This window comes from Phaethon lepturus, unplaced genomic scaffold (genome assembly GCF_000687285.1).
Source record: "Phaethon lepturus isolate BGI_N335 unplaced genomic scaffold, ASM68728v1 scaffold10383, whole genome shotgun sequence".
Classification (NCBI taxonomy): domain Eukaryota; kingdom Metazoa; phylum Chordata; class Aves; order Phaethontiformes; family Phaethontidae; genus Phaethon; species Phaethon lepturus.
The window spans coordinates 1-6076 of record NW_010526994.1 but is presented as its reverse complement, the minus strand read 5'-3'; positions in this window follow the sequence as shown (position 1 = coordinate 6076).

Sequence of the window (6076 nt, the reverse complement as noted above, 5' to 3'; positions counted from 1 at the left end):
TTGCGCACGAGGGAGCGAGGAGTGCAGCAGGTCCTCCTCATTGTCAAGAAACAAAAGAGCTGTGGATCTTCTGCTAGAAGCTTTAGCGAAACAGTCCCTTGATATAACTACAAAGCAAGATTTATCCAGGGCCATTTCTCTTGAGGCTTTTCCTGAGCCAACATGAAGGTATGAGGATGCTATACAAGAACCACAGTTTGCTCCCTGAGAAGTGGCTCAGCAGCATCAGGCATTGACTGTGAGGACAGATGATGTTTCTGTGCTGAGCTGGAGCCAGAGCTGAGTCTCATATATGGGAGATTTCTCTCCCTCGTCCCGAGTGTGCACCGATGTCCTAACACAGCTGTCCTCTGCCTGAGAGGATGCCTGCCTGGTTGCTTGGGGCAGGAGCTACTCTCCCTGCTGATCCGGAGCACAACTTGGTGCAACTGAAATCTTGTCATGACTCTTGGATGTTGCCAAGATGTGGGTGCCTTAGGATTTCTCTGCAATCCTTCCTCCTCTTCCTTGAAGCTTCCCCAATACAGTGCCATTAGAAGCCACAAGAGGCCTTTTGCCTCCTAGGGATTCTGGAGCAAAGATGATGGACTACTTTCTAATTCTTTTGGGTCTAGTCTGTTTTATTAAGTGTGGCTTCCAGTGTGAGTGAGAAAACTTTGTTTCCTCCTGCCTATCCCCTGCTGAGGTTTGGTGAATAATAGGTCTGGTTTTGGAGCTGGCATATCTTGCTGCTTTTTGGTCCGTTTGGTTAGTGGAAATACCTTCCCACATCTCTTATGTGTTCAGAGATGCCCTCAGCTTGGTTTTTCTAATTAAAACCTCCAGGCTTGTCTCTCTGGGGCAGGAAGTGAATATATACAAATGTTTTATCAGCCTCCAGAGGGTTTTCTGGCTTTAATGATTTCTGGAAGCCCACTTCACTAGTTACTGCCGAGTAGGTCGAGACAGTCAACTTCAATGAGTTGCCCCAGTGTGCTTGGTAGATCGGTAGTGCTGGTGGTAAATTGGTTAACTGTCTGTTTGCTGCAGAGGAATAGGTTTAATTAAATATTCTCTCTGCATTGGGTTCCTGGATAGATACAGGACATAGACAGCCACTGCCGTGGACTTGGTGCCATCATGATGCCAACAGGGTCTTAGCCTGAATTCATAGGATCTTGTGTTGCCTCTTGTCTTATTCTCACTTTCCTGATAATGCCTGTTACACCCACGAAGCAGAAAGGGCTGTGGGGTTTTGGTGTTTCTAAGCAGTGAAGACAGGCCCTTTTATAACAAATTTCTTCCCTCTCCTGGCCTTTTAGTTGTGCTGGCTGAGCCCTGTCCCTTGGCAGCAGACAGTTAACATGAGCAAAATCACCAAGACCCCTAAACGGTCTTGCAGCATCATGGGGTTTTTAGTTCACCAAGCAGAAATCTTGGACCTTAGCACCAGTCCAAAGTGTGACAAGTTAAAATTTCAGAGCAGGTCAATCTGAAACTCCCCCATAAACATCAGCCCTGTGAAATAATCCTTAACTAATGCAGAAAGAGAGGTGGAGGAACTGAGGTGTATCCTTGGTTCCACAGCAGTAGGAAAGAGGGAAAGAAATCTAAATTATTGTGTAATGATCTAAAGGAGAAATCTCTAAATTATTTCTTGTTTTATAATCAAGTTCCTGACAAGTATTGACTAACTAAGAGGAAAATATTGAGCATGTTGCTTGAAGCAATATTTCTAGTTTCTTAAGCATATCTTCATAGCTGCCTTCACCTCCATTCCCTTCAAATACATTGTACAGGGTTGGGAGAGGCCAGGAAGAATGAGATATGAACAGTAAGTTGGCTTGTGTCCATTGAGTTGTTTTATACTTTTTCTCTGTGTAATAATATTCATTGCTTTTTTTTTTTTTTTTTAACCCAGTTTAAGTTGCTGGCCAATAGAAAAATAAAGCTTAAGATTCTGTACTTATTCTGTGTAGCAAAACTGAAGGGGTACCGTGGGCCAGATGGGTTATATGGATCCCTCTGATCCTTGAGGAACTGGCTCCTCAACAGCAGAAGCAGCTGGCCTGTGGGGCCAGGCTGAGAAAGAAGCTGGGAAAGAATCTGCTTCACATCACTGATCCTGCCAGCCTGGTCGTGATCTCTTGCCGCGGGGTGCTGCAGACTGCTCCTCTGTGTGGCACCCTGAGAGCTGAAGTCGCAGGACCTCAGGACACCAGGTATTGCACATCAGCCGCGGTCTGTGCACGGAGGCGTGCGCAGCCAGCACTGCTCCGGGGGCTGTGGTACACCTAACTGCGCTCGCTGGGGTGCTTGGTCTCTTGTCACGCAGGCTACACTTTCTCATCAGGTGCAGAGCACCGAGGCAGACAGAACAGGGCCTTTGCCATCAAGTAACTTGCATTCACCTTGCTGGCCTAGTTGCTGCCTGTGATTATGAGTCAGGTCTTCTTTAAGAAGACCAGTTGAGGGTAAAAATTGGCCCAGGGCTCTGCTGTGCCCTCCTACACCCTGCTTCCACTTACCCTAAAGGTAGTAGAAATCTGTCCATCTTGACTATAAGGACATAGGTGAGCTACTGCAGCGGTGCTGCAGCCTCTTCCTACCACTGTGGATAACGGGGAGTGTCTGGGTGCCATGTCCCAGTGTGTGACAAGTGTTTGCTCTACGTGCTGTGGAGTAGCTTGTAGCCACCCTGCATCATGGACCTGTCAAAAAGAGGAAGCAGATGTGTGCTCTTTTTTTATTACCCTTTGGGATTCAGTGTTGAAAATTACTCGTAACAAGTCTGAAATAAGCCTGTATCTGGCCAGATGGAAATGCCTGCCTGCAGCTAATGGGCATGGCCATTCAGCAGCTCTCAGGGCTCAGCACAGTGTGCTGTGAATTCGGCTCCTGTAATTCAAGTGAGTCTAATTCAAGCTGCTTGGCTCTGTGGGCAGGAGGGCCATGGTGTCACCAAGCCCCAGGGAATCGCAGTACAGGTCACGCTGTTTTTCTCTCGCCTGGAAGGGAAGATTGCTCCTTCCAGCCCCGGTAAACATGCGTGATTTTCATGCTGCAACGAGGCACCGGCCATGCAAGACTGAGGCTGGGGGCTTGGCCTGGCGTGCTCAGCGCAGGGACATCCGCTAAAAAAACCCACAAATGTGTTTGCATATGCCGAGAGGACAGACCTGGGTGGCTCAGCAGTGGCGAGATGAGCCAGCGCCACTGCTACGGTGCCACTGTGTAGAAGGCAGATGTGTTCTTGAGATGCCTTGGGTAAGATCCCCTTGGGTAAGACGGGGATGTGGTCATACTTGTTTATGAGACCTTGTCCCAAGACCTAGGCTGCCCAGGGAAGTGGTGGAGTCGCCATCCCTGGAGGCATTCAAAAAACATGTAGACATGGCACTTTGGGTGGTTTAGTGGGCATGGTGGTGTTGCATTGATGGTTGGACTTGATGATCTTAAAGGTCTTTTTCAGCCTTAATGATTCTATGACTCTATGGCCTGCATGTGGAACTCCAGCTGCCCGTTTTCAGGAGAGGTGAGTTGAAGGTGGAGCACATACAAAGAAGGGGGGCACAGAGGTGGCATAGATGGCTCTGTGTTAACAGTGTGTCCCAAACAGCCACCAGGCCTCCTCGGCTGTTCTACCACCACAGAAAGAGAAATGCCTGTGACTCCCCTCCTCGTGCCTTGTCCTGTTCCCCTCCCATGTCATTAGGGGTGCAGTATGGCTCCAGTCGCCCTTTCCCACCCTAAAGGGAAACTAGCCTCCCTTCTGCAAGACTGTCATGGGGTGGCATCTGTGACAGGTCTGTAGCACAGTGCTTTTTGGCATGAAGCGATTGCTTAAAAGCAATTTCTCTTCTTGTTTGAATTTGCTTCTTCTGCAGTGTCTGTGATCAGGGTGCAATTATCATCCTACAGCATCCCCATGGGCCATGCAGCCTCAGGTCTCAGGGTGCTGCTGCCTCTCCCAATCCGGGAGTGTGGATTTCTCCCCCTCCAGACCTGGAGATTTGGGCTGTGATAATTGCTCTTCATAGAAATTAGCTTAGCCAGTGGTGTGCTCTCTTGGGGTGTCTGGGTGGTCAGTACAATTTGCTCAGGAATAAAAGGCAAAACAGAGGCAGCAGTAAATAGTTTCTGCAAGGGTCCAGCTTTGGGGCAGTCACCCTGTTCCTGCGGTTTCAAATAAGACACCAGTATTTCACGCTCCCCTGCTGGACTGCTTCTAACCAGCTCTACAAACGTGCCCTTTCTGCTCCTGCCGTTTAATTGGGAGGAATTTTCCCCCCAGGGAGGCCTTGGTGCCCCTTTTTTTACCCATTTATAAAGCCTCCCTTCAGCAGTGGTTGTAATGTCTTTGTTTTCCTGCTGGACTGGGGCTGAGCAGGGCTCTGATGGTGGAAAGATGAGGAGCAGGCAGCGACACTCTCCTCCCTGGTGAGGAGACAAATGCACCCTGCTTGGGAAATGGCAAAGGGGAATGCTGTCTCCTTTCCTGCTGTGAAACCTCCCCGGGTTTCCATGTGTAGGTGTGTGCACGTGCCCCTGGGAGAAGATGCCGGGTGGTCTGTGCCGCACCGAGCAGCGACACGAGGTGCCTCAAAGCAGCACCGTCGCTGAGCTGGGGCACGGGTGTGTGTGAGCAGAGACCCACAGCTTCTGCCGGCGTGGCTGGTTTCGCTGTGGGGCTCCTGGGCTGGCTCCGGCGCTATTAAAGAGCGGCTTTTCGGGCCGCTGGCCGCACTGCCCCTTGTCTCCCCGGTGAGCTGCTTCTGCGGGAGGAGCGTGTCTGCCTGCTGCTTCCCTGCGCCGAGGTCCGTTCGGGAGAAGAGATGGCGGTTGCCATGTGGTGGCTTCAGAAATGACAAATTCCTTGCAGGGAGAGGGCATGATGCTCTCAAATGAGCTATAATCACATGAACAGCAGGGATGCTGGTGCCCGCTAGATTCATTCAGTGACTCATTCCAGCACAGCAGATCATCAGGCCCACTGGGGTTTTGAAGTCCTCTTACTCCCTGCCAAGGAGGCTGCTCCTCCTGCTTTCTCGGCTGCCTGCGTTAGCAGAAAGGATGCTGCACACGCTGGGGCCATCGGGATCAGCAGCTTTCTTCTGATTACTGCTCCTGCCTGCAGAAAAGGAGCTGCTGAGCATCAGGCATTTCCAGACTTCATTTTTTTGAGTAGTGAACTGTTATGGGCAAGGGCAGAGCAGTTTCTGCCTGCACACAGGATAGAGAGAGCCCAGTGCCCCAGCAGGGCCTGATCCTGCCAACAGCTGCTGTGTCCCCGCATTGGGACAGCAAAATCCATCCCTCCCCCACATCCAGTCCCAGAGGTGGCTTCTCTGGCAGCTGTGGGGGGAGCGTGAGGTTTCCTTGCACCCCCCTGTAGTTAGAGGCCAGCCTAAACCAGGTATTGACCCCTGGGTCAGGGTGCAGGGTGTGTGGAGCAACACTTCACAACTTTGACCATATGTGCATGTACATATAGCTATATATGTGTGTCTCCTCCTGCCATGCTGGAGCATTTCCACTGCCTGCAGGGACCCCTACAGCTGAGGTTTATATTTCTTTTCTGTATTCTTCTTTATGTTTCTATTTTTTTCTTTTTTTATATTTTGCTTAGAAATGCCAGAACTCCTTTACCTCAGAAACCTGCCATCATAGAAGCTTCCTTGGTCCTTCCAGAGTCACGGTGTCCCCCCCTTCCCAAGGGAGGGACATCTTCACCCCGGTGGGTCAGCCGGCAGCCTTTTTTGCAGCCGGGGATGCTCCCTAGCTGCCAGTAGTCACAGCCTCAGCCTCCCCTCTTCTAAAGGGCTCCCCAGCCCAGGATTAGCGAGGGACCGAGTAGAACTGTTGTACCACACAGCAAACGGCTTTCTCGTTAACCCAGCGGTGCCCCGTTCAGCTGCATGTCTTCTGCCTGCCGCGGGCTGTAAATAAATAGGCATCTGCCTAATGGCACCTGGCTGGTGGCAGGAGGCAGGTGCCCACATCAGTGCACAGCCATTGTCCTCGGGGGAACGCAGGGCAGTACCAAAAAGCTTAAGCCCGTTGCATTCCAAGGACCAGGACAAGGCTGAGGTACTTA